Source organism: Ixodes scapularis, unplaced genomic scaffold (assembly GCF_016920785.2).
Source record: "Ixodes scapularis isolate PalLabHiFi unplaced genomic scaffold, ASM1692078v2 PGA_scaffold8__174_contigs__length_109621045, whole genome shotgun sequence".
Classification (NCBI taxonomy): Eukaryota; Metazoa; Arthropoda; class Arachnida; order Ixodida; family Ixodidae; genus Ixodes; species Ixodes scapularis.
This window is the reverse complement of record NW_024609883.1, coordinates 40,665,083-40,682,168: the sequence shown is the minus strand read 5'-3', so window position 1 is coordinate 40,682,168 and position 17,086 is coordinate 40,665,083. Positions and strand designations below refer to the sequence as shown.

The window sequence follows — 17,086 nt, the reverse complement described above, 5'->3', positions numbered from 1 at the left end:
GAAACTGCAATGAGGTTATGAGCAGGGACTGAAACCGTATAACGGTTCGGGTACGGTTACTGTTTTTTCTTCAAATCGGTTTCGTTTCAATTTTTTAGGGTTTCGGTTTTTACCTTTTCGATTACCAATGAGTTGCCCCTAAAAACCGTTTTTTTCTTTCTTAAATAAACGGTTTGAAGTAATTTCTGATATTCCATAACGGGTCAGCGAGTCACAAGTAATCTGAGTCTTAAAAATTTGTCTGTGTGTGTGGATAGACTGCGTGATGCTTGTCAACCGTTTGCAAGTTCGGTCTCAGGGCGCCGCCATTTTCCTCAGTGGGGTGCGTACTTGGGCGCGGCCTTAATCCGATTACGACGCCTTAGCAAGGCTTCGTAATCGGATTATGACTCGTCCAAGCGCACTCCAGCCAAGCAAGATGGCAGCGCCCTGATTTTGGAGACGTTTTCATAAATTATTTCCCAGTAAACGCATCCACAGATTATTTAATAAAATGTAAAAAATATATGCACCAATAATTCTAGTCTATGAATATAAAAACAATATTTTTCTGCCTACTGTTGTCTTTCAGGCGTCAATCAGGAAATAAAACTTATTGATAAAATATTATCTACATTGAGCGTAAATAAAAAAAAAAATCTCATTTTTTTTAACCTTTATTAACATATCTTTACTGACTTGCATGAACTCACATCCGTCGGGAAAACATTGAGTAATCTATGACCTGCAGATGATGAAACCGTTAGGTAACTTTCACTCATAATAAGCCGACTTCTCTTTGTCCTTTTAGTTTGTCGCACATCATCTTCATGAAGGCGCCTTAGAAGCGTTTAATACTGCGATTTGGGGATGTATAATAGGGAGCGAGAAGAATCTGGTGCTCTAGCAGTTCAGCCTGTGAATGCCCATGTCTTCTTTAAATGATCAACTCAGTCAAGCTGTTTTTTTTAGCACCGTTATACCATAACGTCCCTAAATGCGCGTCTTTCCACTGGGGTCACGTTATACTATCGTATTTGCGAGCAGAATATGCGTGTGTCATGCCTAAAATGAATATTTTTAAACGTTTGATGTATTGATGGTTTCATTAAACAAAGTTTACAATGACGTTCATTGGCGGAAGATAATACCACGAAAAATTAAACACAGTTTAAGATATGGGAATCAACCGTTTATTCTGAATTCATTGAAATGAACTAATGTCACCTGGCCGAACCGGGCGACCGCATTCGTTCAAATGAATACCGTCAATCGATGAAATATCGTGGACGAGGTTTCGCTCGCTAAACCGTCGTTCGCTAAAGTGAGTGCCTCCCCATCGAAATATCCGGACTTTCCAGATTATCATTTTCTCTCAATAAACTATTTCGGAAATATAAAGGGCAGACACCGTGAAAGAGTTGAACAGCTCGATAACCACTAAGCCTTCACTCGTCAGTCAAGGAGGTGAACGAAAAGGAGTAGCAGGCAGGGTGAGGAGGAGGGAGGAGGGGTATACCCTCCCCCTCAGTACCCTTCCATCCTCCTCCTCAAGAGCTGCGCTCTAATTCGGCGTTACAGGGAGTTGTAAACGGCTCTTGTTTTCATTTGTAAACACAAAAAAATACAGAATTAAAAGAAGAATGTAATGCTACCGACCGGTGGGCGATACAAAAACAGCAAAAAATATGTGATTGTTACGTAAAGAAAGCACTTCTACATCATTCGTGATAGGAGAATAATCGTTCAGCAGTTCCCAGTCAATACCCTTTCTGATCGCGGGCGTATGCAGTACAAGCGCGCCTCTCCACGCACGCAAGCAGAGCGTTTGAAACAAGGAGGTTAGAGGTACTAGGAGTGGGCTAGTTGCAATATTGGTGAAGCCTAGTCATAAAACGTTTAAACTATATTGTGCCCAATGTGACCGCAGATCTCTCTGGCGATTGGTGCGCGTGACATGTCACGTGCCAGGTGGATGGTTGATTGTAGAAGGATTCCTTGGAGGCTTGCGCGCGCTCCGTCCTGTAGGTTTTATCAGATCGAAGGCTAGACGGAGGCTAGCTACGGTCACGTGATGGGGTCATGTTGGGCTGATAACTGAGGAGAGTAAGGAGGAAACTTGAGAAAGAGGCGAGCTTGTGGAGGCCACGCGACTGACGTCGTGCCCTCTCCTACCCTTCTATTTTCCATGGTTTGAAAGGGCGCAGTACGCGATGTGCAAAAGAAACGTGACCGTAAAATATCCCAGATATCCTGCTCAAAACTTGAGAGCTACAGGCTTACAGTTACTGATACCATGGCTTCACAATCCGCGGCGTTTGTATCATCAGCTGCCGCAATACCCTTGGCGATAATACGACAGCTTATAAAGGGGCCCTGCAAGGACTTTTTCACTGGTTTTTAATTTCCACCGAACCTGAGCGCACTGAACGTAGTAACTTAGTGAAACTTTTCTTTTCTCGAATAGCGCTTTATTTTAAAAGTTATAGGCAAAATAAAATTACAAGAACAAACAAAAAATGACCTCCTTCATGACGTCCTTGGTTGCTTGAGTGGCCGTGAATTAGAGGAGGGGTAGTGAGCTGAGCGAGCGCTCACGCCTGCCGCACTCCGTGTCGACGGCGTGAGAGGGCGCCACTAAAGCATGTTCTGGATAGGCTGTATGCAGTGGGCAGCCAGAGCGGCTCTCATTGCATTTGCTGCGCGATTAAACACTAATTCAGCATGACACTTCGTTGGCCACAAACGACAGCGAGCACGAGGTAAAGATCAGTTCAGAATGAGAGCCACTTCGCGCTGCCATACCGCGAAACGGCCAAACCGCGAAAACAAAGCTGCTCGCCGAAGGCCTTCGGAACGCTCAGAGCCGGTCGGATCCTCCAGTGCATACGACCGCAGTGCCGCCGCGTACATCCGGGACCTTTCCGTGTCGGCGCCTGATCCCACTACTCCTTTCTAGTATGCGCCGCCTCTTCCACCGCTTGGTGGCAGGTATGTCGACGGGTCATTTGTTGTTTCCGTACTTTATAAACTGCATTTGTTTCTTTTCTGATCTAAAATCCTGAACAAAAACTACTTTTATAAGTAATTGAAACGATTCGCGCCACTTATATTTTGTATTTCGACTAAAAAGAAGCTTTTAGCCGCTCTGACCAGTAGTAAGCCCAAGACCGAAGACGTCACATATCGCGCGCTTTCGGTACCGCGGGTCGCCCCCGTCGGTGGAGGAGGTTTCCGCGTCGTCCGGTTAAAATATGATGCACTGATATTTAGTTACTCCCTCCGTGCCCGCTGGCTTGCCCGAACCCCAAGAGACGTGGAAACCGCAAAAAAGGTAGACGCTTAATTATGATTGCAGGGCCCCCTTAATGGAACTTTTCTTTTCTCGAATTTCACTTTATATTAAAAGTTATAGACAAATTAAGATTACAAAAACAAGCAAAAAATAACCTCCTTCATGACGTCTTTGGTCGTGGCTTGAGTGGTCGTGAACTACACTCTCAACAAAAGGGTTGTCGTGGGGTACTAGCTTTGGGGTCGTCAGAAGCCGTCACAGATATCGCTACCCCACCTTCGTTATACTGACAACCCCACGGGTAATCACACGGCACGCAATCAACAGGTTGCCAAAGTGAGCACCCCCAAAAGCAACATGGCGGCTGGCAAGCGACAGTGGAGCAGTACGAGTAAGGCCTAGCGAGCTGGACTGCTTTTTGCTAAAATACGATTCTCAAGTGCGTGCGCCCGTTCGCGGCCTTCCGTGCGCACTGAAGCACTCCAAAACGCGCCTCGAACCACGGACACCGCACGTATTACGAGTAGAGGCGACGATGTGAAAGGAAGGGGGGGGGGGGGGGCATTTGAGGGGGTTGTCCGCGACTGCTTCCGCGCGGCCGGCTGCATTTACTTCGCGACCAGAAAACATTCAAGAAAGGAATCGTATAGCGACAAATGGAATGATATCTTTATTGAACAGAGCGTCTCCTTGCTGTGCTTGCCGCAAGTGATCCGGCGGTTTCGGTTGACAGCGGTGAGGCGAAGCATCACCGATTTAAGCGGCGTCGGTTCCGATCGTTCAATGCTCCTGCTCACCTGTTACCAGGGTATCGGAACGAAACGAAAACCAAAAACGAAAAACGAAAAAATTGATATTTTTGGGCGGAACGGAAACGTAATCGAAACGTTATTTATTATTTTGTTCCGGAGTGAAACCGAAAAATTTCTTATCGGTTTTCGGTTCAAGGGAAAATATCAGGTATTTCAGTAATTCGTTTCACGCAGCGAAGAGACAGCCGTTGGTTTGTACCATAATTAAAGAGAAGACAAGGAAGCCATCACCCCCGCGTCTAAACTCCGGGCGAACAAGCATAGCAAAAACAAAGACCAAAAATACAGCGAGAAACAAAAAACATGACGCAAGGCGCCATTGCTTCCCACCAACGAGAGCGCGGTGGCGCGACGCCTCCACACGCTCGCAATGCTCTCCTTGGCTCTTGCGCCCTCTCCCTCCATGCTTTCTTCGGACGACACGGACAGACAACAGATCACGGCAAGCGCGGGAAGTTTGTGACCCGGCGTTGTAGAAGTCCATCTTTTGTATTTCTACGGATACGGCAGTCTGAGACTCTGTTGCAAAAGTGTACTTCTTCATCCCTATGGGCCTTCAGGGCCTTCTCGGCGCTGAAATTTATTTTATCGGACCAGAGGTCTTGCCTTTCACCGAGCACACTTGATGACGTGCTGCTTCTGAGATCATGCTCGGTGCCTTGATCATGATCTCATTCTCAAGGCAATGAGCATGATCTCAAAAGCAATGTCGTTTCCGCGGATTCCTCTAGAGCGCCTGAATTATCTATTTTTGTGTAAGAATAAACGTTACGTTCCTTTTTAATTTTTGTTGCGATTTTTTTCATAGAAAGAAACCGTTACGAACCGTTACGGAGCATTATTTTTTCGTTCCGGAGCGGAAACGGAACGGAACTTTTTTGTATGGAACGAAAATGAAAACGGAACGAAAAACATTTCGTTCCAACACCCTGCCTGTTACCATTCGTTATCTACTTCCAAGTCCCTGGTAATCCTCACCGCGTTTGTGCACGCACTTCGCGCTATTCACCGCACGGAACACCCGTTCAACTGGCTATGAGACTGATCCCACTGGGACGAGAGGCTGAGAACCGAACCCTTTGGGGCTGCTCGCTGCTCCGTCAGCTCCGTAGGTAGAGCCATGGAACGCCTCCATGTTTTTCACTCAAATAAGTAGACACATAAACGCGCGACTCCTTGAATTGGGCGGCGCCACGCGCCACCTAACGGACAGGGCTCAAACTAGAAAAAAACGAAACCAACAGTCTTTGTGTTCAGCGCTTCGCCAGACATTCACGTATGTACATATTCTACTACACACTTCACACATACCCGACCTACAGACACCATAGCATTCTACACAGCAACGCGTTCAGACACAGCACATAGTACTACATGAGATTGACACTCTACATTCTACATTCCTATACACACGTCTAGTCGACACCGCCACCTTATATACACCTTTCCAAAGAACGCTCCTAGGCCGCCGCCATGTTGCTGATGCTGATGCGGCTGGTGCGACTCTCGCGCCCTCTATCAGCTAGAAGTTTTCTGCCACTCTCTGGGACTGTGAAGACCCGCTCAGCGCGGTTCTCTACATGCGTTTTAGCCGTTTTGCATTCGACGTTTTCTCGCTCTCTTGAAAGTTTCCACTTCATTTTTTTATGCGTGCTGCCTACCCTTCTTGTGTTATCTTCCATTGGGCGCGTTCAGTAGCGCCTCCCTTGCCTCCGAACGGAGTGCCTCGAGTCGGAGTCATCGGAGCGCCTACTGAACGGCAAAAAAACCCCGCAGCTCCAAACCTGCTTCTACGCAACTTCCGCTTCCTCCCCAGTGCTAGACGGTCTCCGAATAAACTGGAAGCAGACGATGGCGAGCACGATCGCTTTTATTTGACGCCGGTTGAAGAAGTCTTTACAAAGTTGTTGAAGAAAAAGCGGGTGATTGTACACATCAGCGCTGCTGGCTGCTGTTGGAAGCGATGCAACGCGATCGAGCCCTTCGCTTGGCGGTGCAAAGGCAGCTACTGTTATAAAAGCCGACGAAAATCGTCGTCAGCACACGCAAAATACAGAGCTCAGCGAATCTACCCCGCCGGTTGCGATACCTTTATACGGCCATAAGTTTGTTCTGCCCTTCGTAACGAACTTCATATAAAATGTATTCGTATACACACGGGAAGTTCGGCCGCGCTCGGCGATCAAGGTTTTGTCGGCCGAAGCGAGCCTCAGCCAACGTGCACCCCGATTTAGCTACGCAAACAAAACATTAATCGGTATCATGCTCTGCGCGAGTGTCCAACCGGCTTCCAAAGTCGCGTTCATACCCTGTTTTTCTCTGTTGAGCGCGGACAGGACTATCGTCAATATTACCGAGTTTCCGCAGTTTCCGTGCAACGGCGATCAAGACACGGCGTCAAATGAACGTTTGCGTTGTTTATTAGCATATTCACACCAAACAAAATACGGCCCAATGCATTTTCCGAAAGAGCCTTACCTGAAAAAGATATTCGAACGGGTTATTCGTCTTACCTTGAGCACTTTTCATTAAAGGGGTTATGACACGCCAAAAATAAAATATTACATAACTATACTGCTAGGAAGCATTGTATGTTTCTATAATCCTGCTAAATTTGTTTTGAAAAAGGCGCGATAATTTCGTGGATAAATCGATTTATATGCGGGCCCCTCGGAGGGGCAGATCCGGGCGGACCTGGAGGCTGATGACGTAGCCAGCCTCCAGCGCGGTGTCTACTTGCACGCACTCACAGACTCGGCTCTCTTGGCATATCAACTCTCAGCTTCCTCGTTTACCTTCCACGTTTCCACCATCCGGTCTGTGACGATTACGTCTACGGCATCGATCGCCTTGTCGAAGTGTTCGACATTGATCGCAGCAGCGATGAGACTGATTGCTATCAAGAAATGTTGGAAGCTGTTCATTTTGACTGCGACCCGCTGGCGACGAGCTCCAGCGACGACGAGTCCGCCGTGGTCACCGTCGTCCGGGAATATCTCGCAGGCGCATGCAGGGTGGAAGGTCAACCGGCCGGGGGGCGAGAGCGAGAATAGCTTTCAGTTTACCGAGCTGTTTGAGCGGTTTTGTTCGTACCGTGACGAGAAGAGCTTGGGCGATCATGGGGGCGCCTAGAATGAGAGAGTGTTCATGGTCACGTGGTTTATGGACACCATGGTGTGACTAACTTGAGCAGTGTTGCCTGGTCGCCAGATGAAAATTATAAAAATTCGTAAATTGAATATTGCAATTATCAGAGCTCTAAAAATTGCGTAACTTGGTGTATATACTAAGTAGCCTATGAGCATTCCATTTCAAGAATAATCTATCCGTTTAATTTTCGTGTCATAACCCCTTTAACAAAAGCGAGCAAACCGCGCACCCGCGACAGAACCGAAGCAGCTTATCCCGCCATATTGTTTGTTTTTTCCTCTTTTAGCGCCGGAAATCGTCACCAGTCAGGAAATGACGTCATTTTAGCTCCTTTGACTCTACGTGCACCGTCTCCGGACTCGGTGCTTCGGGGCTTGACTCCGAAGCCCCGGAGTTACGTGCACCGGAAGTGACTTTTGGCCGTCCAGTGGAAGGAGTCAGTGACTCCTTGACTCCGGGGCCGCTACTGAACGCGCCCATTGTGAGAAACAAGGCTGGTAAGTGCCTGTCATTCAAGCTTTTCTGCTCGACATTCACGGGAAACGAAGCAGGTGAAGGACGTCGAACGACCCTCGACGCGATTTTGCGAACATTGTTCTCTCCCCTCCCAGAGATAATCCGCGTAGAATCCTCAGTCATCTCCAAAAATAGTTGCCCGGGTTGGGGTGAGAAACGGGTCAGTCGCGTTTGTTTCTTTGCCTTGGTGCGGTTGTGAAAAAAAGGAAGCTCTCCCCGAAACGTGCCCCAAACGAAGTCATCTCAGATTCCGTCCGATCGTCAAGATGTGACTGTCGTCGACTGTGACTGTGTTATTTGAGATCTTTCTCAAATGAATTCTTTTTGGATAACGCTGCATCGTGTGGTATGTACGATATATTGTTCTAATGTTACCACTTCCTCAATTGTATGTCCGTGTCCTGTCCATCGGTAAACACGTTATTTGTGAGCGTGAAAAATGCATGCCTTTCAGCCGTCTTCTGTTGCAATTTATTTTTGACAGCAAAGCGCTTTGTCGCTTCACATGCGGCGAATCCCGCGTCGTCGTCAAAACTGATCGTAAGAAAAATACAAATAACTAGAACTATACATTCCAGTCGCACTCGTTCTGTCGCGCGCGTACCCAACAAAAACAGTTTACAGTTTTTTTTTTGTTTTTTTTTAGTGTGACACAATGCTTTCTCAATTCCCTCGGGAAAATACATGTACAATGAAACACAAAATATTGCGGGAAAAAACGAGAATTTAGCCGCCAGCAGCGTTTGAAACTGCGCCTACGCAGGCTGCGCCTATTGAAATCACAGTCCACTCGGTTAGAATTAGGAGGGACGCCGGTGAGAGTCTAGCCTCAAACTCAGTGACTGGGCTCGAAAACGGATTGTGGTCCCTGGGGTAGAGTGTTTTTTGGAAAGGTGTATACTGCTGTATTTTCTGTGACCGATTAGGATGGTGACCACTGTCATATTTTGCATAAATGCGAAAAGACTGTGCAAGGTTTACGCGTATATATTATTTTCCTCTACTGCCCTTAGGAAAGCGCTCGTATCTCTAATGTAATCCATTGCAAAAGTGAACTGCAGGTTATGAATAAATTTGAATAGTTGCTACACGTCACGTTTTGATCAGTTTCGTTTTCTCGCTAGCCTACACTTTAAGTATACAGAAGCCTGTTTAATTAATTGTATTAATTATCGAAAACAATTTCTGCAATCACAACTTTCTGAACACGCTGATGCATTTTCTTTTCTCTTTTTACATATCCGAATGACTTCAGCGGCGGTTGAGTAAATGTTGAGTACACTGAGCGCGCGCAGGTGATCCTAGCGAAGCCCGTCCGCCGGTCCTCCCCGAAGCGTTGTTTCAGTTTTCTTATTTTCGCTACAATTGTTTCTGCTCAAGCGTGTGTCTTTCAAATATGCGTTCTATGCGCTCGCGCTCGCGCCAAGAGGACAGTGCAGAATTGCCGCTTTCGGGCCCGTGCCTTCACCTGCAACGAACGCGAAATACGTATGCTAAATTGTGTAAAGCCTGGTTCAGACAGTGGCGTTTGACTGCGTTTGACTGCGTTGCGGCAGCGAGAAACCAGGGCATCCCTGCTGCTTACATCGCGTGCGAAGATGGTTCCTTGAATTGGATTCCACGCTTCATACGAAGCACATTCGTGCCGGTGAGTCGCTTTCGGTTCTCGACGCAAAGCTGTCAAACTCATTCAAACGCAAGTGTCTGAACCGGCGTTACCGCTCATTCACACTGGAAGCGGATCCGCGTTTGCAAAGCGGTTGCGAACGCGGTTGTATAAATATCCAGTACGATTGCACGCGCACTCCATGACATCAAGTGCGCGTGCAATTGGACTGGATCTTTACACAACCGCGCTCACAACCGCTTTGCGAATGCGGATCCGCTTCCAGTGTGAATGAGCTGTTGAGCATCAAAGAACGCTGAGAACATAGTTCTCTGCGCTGCACCTGTTGTCGTCTCCAGCAGTACTTTTTCTAAAAAAAAAATATCTAAAACAAATAGCAGGTATATGTTTGCCAATGCATTATTTTTGGAAATTTGCTTGGAATCTTTTATATAGATAAAAGGAACGCGTGCTGGAAGGCCTGAAATCCTAGTCCCTTTCGAAGTACTCCGCCTTGGATGACACATACTTGTTTGAGCATTTTTTTTTTTTTTATCGAGAATGCTCGATTAAATGTGCCAAATGAGCCAGTGAAGGCGAATCATGTATCCCGAGACAGAGAAATAGTGAAATACACGAACATGATCGCAGATATCTGTGTAGGTTCGTCCCGTCCGGCCTGAGTCGTGGTGTGCAATGCTTCATACTTCACTGCACTTGCAAGCAAAAAAATTGGGTACGACAGGAGCGCAAGTTCGGCGGAACGGGCGGAACCGAGGAGGCCACTTGCAACTGAACTGCACGCAGAACTGACCGACCACACCTTTATTGAAAGCACGCTCTTTACTGAACCGCACAATAAAAGACGACAAGAGTATCTCGTCCGACGAACATTCAAGTCAACTCACGCCTGTGCGTAGCTTTCTGTGCTTTTCTAGAGATTTGGTTAAACTCCTCGAGCACGACGCCAGCTGCCAGCTGTTGTTTACTGTTGTACATCGTAAAACCCGCGACGGAACCAAAAAGGACAACCGCGATACTTTTTATCTGCCTCGGGTTTTAGTAGGTGCGTACCAATGTTGCCTGTACTTGTTTGTTTTCTGCCAGTTTAGGCGAAATGAGCCACACGCTTGTTTCGAGCGGTTTAAATTTGAATAAATAATAACCAACGCACAAAGAAAACAAGTTTTAAGTACTTTTTGAGATTTTTGAAGTGACTTTTACTATCAAACGACTGCATGCACTTGAATGTTCAATTCAAGAGTTTATAAAACGTGACTACACCCTGCTTGTCACCTTCCAACAGGGTGCTAACTCTCAATGGCTCGAGCCCAGTGGGTAGTTAGGTAAGCCTGTGGGGTAGTTACAGCCGTCAAAACGCACGATGACTAGGGGGGGTGCTCACTTTTTCTTAGAGTGTAGAGGAGGGGCAGTGAGCTCAGCGAGCGCTCACGTCTGCCGCGCTCCGTGTCGACGGCTCGAGAGGGCGCCACTAAAGCATGTGCTGCATAGGCTGTATGAAGCGGGCGGTCAGGGCGGCTCGCATTGCATTTGCTCCGCGATTAAACACTAAATCAGCATGTCACTTCATTGGCCACAAACGACAGCAAACACGGGGTAAAGGTCAGTTCAGGGCGGGGGCCACTTCGCGCGGCCATACTGCCAAACGTCCAAACCGCAAGCCAAATCTGCTCGCCGAAGGCCTTCGGAACGCTCGAAACCGGTCGGATTTTCGAACTCGTATATACCTTTCCTGTGTACTCTCGTCCCCAGCCACTTAATAGGCGTATCCGGTATGGGCGATGAAACAATACTAAAACGTTTCAACCTGCAAATAGTAAAAAAATAAAGGGAAGGCAAAAAGAGAAAGTGTGACGGTTACGCTCATATACTTAATGCCTTCTCTTGGCGTGGCAAAGGCAAAGCAATGTTTTCGCCCATACTGGAAGTGACGTCAATTCAAGATGGCGGCGCACTTGCAAAAAAGGTCTATACGACCGCAGCGCCGTCGCGTACACTCTAAGAAAAAAGGGAGGAGAAAGGTAGCAAAAGCAACTGTTCCTCCTTGTTGCGTACAAGTTGCCGAGAGAAGGGAGGAACGGCCGTTCAGATGAAAGGAGGAGGGCGAGTTCCTCCTTGTTCAGTTGGCGCAGGGGTAGAACATCGCGCTACTGACCAAGTGGTCAACGGTTCGATCCCCAGAAAAGTGGGTTTTTTTATTTATTTTTTTTGTAAAGTTTTTATTTTTATTTTTGTTTACCAAAACACACATAAACAAACCCAGACCGATGAAAGGAAAATTAAAGTCCTTATTATTCTCCGAGACGTTTTCCTCCTCCAGGCAGACCGGAGAAAGCTTCCGCCCTCCCGACCCATCTTCTTTCGGTTTCGTTTTTCGAGCACATTGCGCACGTTGTTTAATACATTAATGTTGAGTTGATTGAGCTTCAGCGGCAGCGAAGGCCGCCTGTAATTCCGTCTTCTAGTCCAAACGTGCAGAACATTTCGGTTGCATTGACGTTTTTACCACTAATTTTATCAAACGAGCTAACGAAGCCGCTAGAAACAGCGAAGTTCCGGAGCAGTGCCAGCAGCGCTACATACACTGGGTAAGACGGCTGTCTCCAATTTCCGGGACACACGCGGAACTACAGCATCGAAACCACGAGGAACTGTGTCGACGTTTTCGACGTTATGGAAATCGCGGGAACTGCGTCCAAGGAAGGCAGGTTTTCCTGCCGGCTGCCTGGGTGCCTTCCGTGCTGAGTTCGGTTCCGTTGTCCCGTGCCGAGTGCCAACCGGCGTTCAACGTGATTCTTCTGCGTGTCAGCAACATCGTCAACGTGGTTCTGTATTTCTTCGTGTCAGCGACATCGTGATGGCAGTGTTGTGGGTTGTGAACAGAAGACTGGAATTATCGCCGATGTGACCGTGTGTTCGCGTATCAGTGGTGTAACAACAAGATGAGATGACGTAAACTGTCGGGCATTGATGCCGCTGGTCGGGCCGTAATCGGAGAGGCCGGGATGTCGCAGGATGACATTCCGCTTTACATTAAAGAGTTTAAAACCACTTGAGGGATTAGGTGCAGTCGATCGGCGTGTGGATAGTCATGTTGGAACGCTGGTCTGAACGGTAAGCTCCTACCGTACAGTGGCCAATGTGACTGTCGGTCCCCGAGAGCGATTGCGCGCTCTGGGGAAAAGACAACACTACGAAAGTATGACGGAAGGTACGTATATTTATAATGGAAGTTTAGCATAAAAAAAAAAAGACAGGCAAAATCGAAAAAGAACAGAGAACGCTATCCTTTATTTTACTGTTTAAAGGAGCTGTGCAACGATATTCAATTGGAATGTTTTTCTCTCTACACTAGCTTACTGGCACACCTCGGACTCAAGGATACTCACACGCAACACCATTGGCCAAGAAACTCCTTTGTTGTGGTGTAATTTCAAGGACAAAAGCGATCATTTTCATTCAATCTCTCCTTTGCAAAATTTGATGACGTAACTCGGGGATCGCAGTACACCCAAGTGACGATATTTGAGTGCGGTTCATAGATTGGACCCGAGCATTGCGTGGGCACTCGACTTGGGCTCGTGACAATTGCTAGCTCGAGAAGCATTCGGGTTGTGACCCGTGTCCAATCGCTGCAACGACGACAACAGCCGAGCCATAACAATGTCTGGAACTCAGCGCGTGTCCTGCGCTTTGCCAACCCCTGCGCGTGGCTATGATCAACAGTGGCGGCATATAATCGGCTCCAGATCACGTGGCCGCTTGTTCTGGCTGCGAGTTGAGGGGGTGAACGCCGCTCGTTTTTCTTAAATTTTTTTCTGGGACTTCTATTGCGTGGGGTGAAAAACGAACGCGTGTTTCATAGGTCATTAACGTTAGGGATCCGATTTAAGCGGTATTTGTGCACAGTACAAAAATTGTTGCATCGCTCCTTTAAATATATTACGGTTCCTGTAGAAACTGCCCTCTAAGTGGCGCGCTGGGGTGAGCGCTAGAAGTTTTCGAGCTCGCAACGGCGCAGCTCCGTACACTTAATAGTTGTCGCAAGTCGCGGCTTTGACTGCATTCAAGTTGATCGAAAAGCGATTTCTGTGCCCGTGAAGCATCACTTCCAGCTGAGTGGATATCCGCTCTACAGAGATTAATTCAAGACGGCAATTGCAGCTTTGCGCGAACAGCACTAATAGAAAAACGAACACTACAATATAAATACTGGCTACGAAGGGCCATGCGGGAAAACAAACTCATGGCTTGGAACCACATTGGAGCGGCTCGATTTATTGGCTTTCAAATAATTATGGCATGATCGAGCGTCTTCTTTTTAATAAGAGATCCATCCCCTGAGCCATTAAAAATAGCCTCAGATGTATGACATTTCTGAAAAAAAATGAACATGTTCGGAATATTTTTTTTTTGCTTAGGGAGTCACCGAAAAATTCCGTACGTTCAAAACGACCACTATAAAAGACGGAAACGCAGGGCTCGGTAGTAGTGATTGGGGTAGTGTGCTGTTGTATTGATGTTTGTATGTGCGATACCTGTGTATGCGTTCAATATATGTTGACCTGATGTTTCTAGTGTGCGCAACGTGTCTACATGTGTGAGAGATTCCGAAGAAAAGGAAACGCAATTGTGGCGTAAGGAAATAAAAATATTTTTCTGTAAAACATGAATTGGGCGGTATCTAGCGCCACCTAGCCTAGCTACATGCGATTACTCTGCTTGATCCTGCCATCTGGTGGCAAGCGATTTAACATCCTTTTACGCTACGCGGCTACGCCATAATTTCGTGTTACCGTGCTGAGATAAGCCAAGAGGTTGCTTCGGATTTGCTTTTTTTTTTGAAAGCGGCTTTTGGTTTTGCGGGTGAATGATTTTCACTCCTCCGTGATGTGCATGCGGTTGACTCAACGGTTGACGAAGGAATTGTGGCTCGAGGAATAGCAAAGGTAGGACATAAAGTGCGCGAACTGAGTGCCGGTTGTCTCCGTTGAACATCGCAGTGCTGACGATGAGAAGACTGAGTGACTGCATGCTTTCGAAACGTAAGTTTCTTTACCTGCAGGCGTAAAGAAACTTCGGAAATAAATACAGTTCGCGGAAAGCTCGTGTTACGTTTTTATTTCCTGCTGATCTCGCTTCGTGCCATAGACTTAGTGTTCTCGTTAAGCCTTACCGAGCTCGATTTGCTCGATTCGTGGCCGCCATAATGAGGTGCAGTCGACCGAGGAACTTTTCCTCCCCTGCTTAAGGGACGAAAGTTTCTCCCTTTCTGAAGGAACATATGTGTCAAGAGCGTTCCTCCCTTTAGGGAGGACTATACTGACCCTTTTTTCTAAGAGTGTATATCCGGGGACCTTTCTATGCTCGCCGCACGTCGGTGCCTGATCACAGTCACACTACCCTTTCTAGCATGCGCCGCCTTTTCCACCGCTTGGTGGCGGGTATGTCAACGGGTCATTTCTTGTTTCCCTACTTTATAAACTGCATTTGTTTCTTTTCTGATCTAAAATACTGAGCACAAACTACTTTCATAAATAATTGAAACGGTTCGCGCCACTTATATTTTGTATAGCGACAAAAAAGAAGCTTCTAGGGGCTCTGACCACTAGTAAGGCCAGAACCAAAGACCTCACGTATCGCGCGCTTTCGGCACCGCGGGTCGCCCCCGTAGGTGGAGGAGGTTTCCGCATCGTCCGGTTAACAAATCACGCACTGATATTTCTTTAGTTACTCTCTCCGAGCCCGCTGGCTTGCCCGAACCCCAAGAGACGTGGAAATCGCAAAATAGTTAGACGCTAAAATATGATTGCGTTTAAGAAATGCCTTGCGTTTGTTAAGCTGTCAGGAATCCGTCCAATCAGAATTCAGCGTTCTGACGTCACCACACGCTCTCATCTCCTCCTCTCCTTCAGTTTCTCTCCGTATAAACTCGGGATCCTGGTGGTCGAATAAAAACAAATTATATCTGTGCTTTCCTTTAAAAAAAATATCGCTACAGTTTTTTTTTTTTTTTTTTTTTTTACATTTATTAGAAAACAACCATGGCCATACTCACCATAGCGTCAGAGCCGTAATATTCCAGAGATGTGGGGAAGCGTACGTCAAAGGTCTCGATCTTGGTTACGTGACCCATTTCCACACGACTGCCGTTAGCGGGTTGGAAGGCTGAATCCTATATCTGCGTCTAGCTCCCAACAGTATACACGCGCCTCTGGCAGGATGTAGCACACGATATTCGAGAGCGTTGCCTGACCGATTTAGCGGTGTCATCTGCCAAACAGCTGCACACACAGTTAGAAAATGATTGTTTCTTTCTTTATTGTTCGTCTCTCTCGTGAAAAAGGCTCAAAACAATTGAGGTTCTACCAGGCACATGTAATGCATCTGGTGTGACGAGATATAAAAGAGAGCGTGTTTCTTTGGAATTTTTGACAGCGTATCCAAATGGCGATGAGACCCCCTCAACCGTGTACCTATTGCAGAAGGCCGCGACGAAAAGCGTTGGTGTCTGGTTAGAAAAATGTATTTACAACAGTGGTGTCATGCCTAGAACAAAACCAAAAACCGAAAACACGCTATGTACAGTATATTCACTGGACGCCATATTTGTGAGTGCTGTTTAGAGCGCATGCTCAGAATGAGCTCACATTAACAGGCTGCTAAGACCGGCAACATGACGGTGTGGAGTGCACGTTCCAAAATAAGTGTGGAAGTTCGCCATCAGCACGCGCTCAGCAATCGCGCACACAGCTATGGCCGCCAGTAAATCAAAGACTGGCCAAACGCCGGGGGTAACAGCACTGACACGTACCATCGAACTGATGGTGCGTGTCGTTCAGGTGGATCTCGAGCTGGGGCTGACTGAACCCGAGACCCACCACCTGAACGCTGAAAGTTGCACTTTTGTCCAATACATGTCTGCCTTGCACTGGCCATCAGTAGGGGACGTTCACATTCAGCGTTTTCGTTGATAGATGGCGCTGACTGTAGTTCGTTAACAGAGTTGCGCGTCTGTTTTCCACGTGCCGCCGCGCCGGATCAAGTGCCGCGCAGAAGCGTTGCACGCGCCCCGCCGTACGTTCCTCTGCTTTTGAGCGCGCCGCGCGCCGAAGGCGCGGCGCCGCTATTCGCCGAATTCAGTCACGTGACGAGCGGGATTAACATACCGTGCAGGAAAGACGGCACTACGGAGATGAGCGCTCAACAACACTATTCGTTAATTACGAGGGTACGGCGAAGTGTAGGCTCAATTGCTTCCGCTGCATCAGTTAAATTTAGCAAAAGGGTGCACATGCGGCCTGTTGGCGGCGTGTCTGCGAACTACGGGGGGGGGGGGGGGGGGGGGGGGGGGCGCTTCTCTAGCTATCATCATCATCGTTTGTGACGTCACGGGTAGGGCAGACCGTGGGACGGTAACGCGCTCCAAAGCCTGGTTCACACGTTGTGTTTATTTGGTGAAGTGATATTTGTAGTACAGCATTTTTACCAAAGTTTGAAACCGCACGTGGCATGCGTAGTAGTGCCAACAAACACTTTTGGCGCTGGGGTGTCGAAGCGCTCGGATAATGGTGTGCTGTTCTCTACCTCAGTACAAAAAGCTGGATTACAAAAATAGAATATCCAGCGCTTTATCCCACTACAACATCTACCACGGCGAATAGGGTGTAATATATTTTTTTGGTGAATACCAAGGGCACCGCCCCC

The 17,086-nt window shown here is 47.4% G+C and overlaps 1 protein-coding gene across 1 annotated transcript in view; it reads right to left on the bottom strand.

Annotated features, from left to right (window-relative positions):
• LOC120848272 (mitochondrial enolase superfamily member 1) overlaps positions 1–17,086 on the bottom strand; it is a 44,187-nt gene that overhangs the window by 26,203 nt on the left and 898 nt on the right. The window lies entirely within an intron of this gene.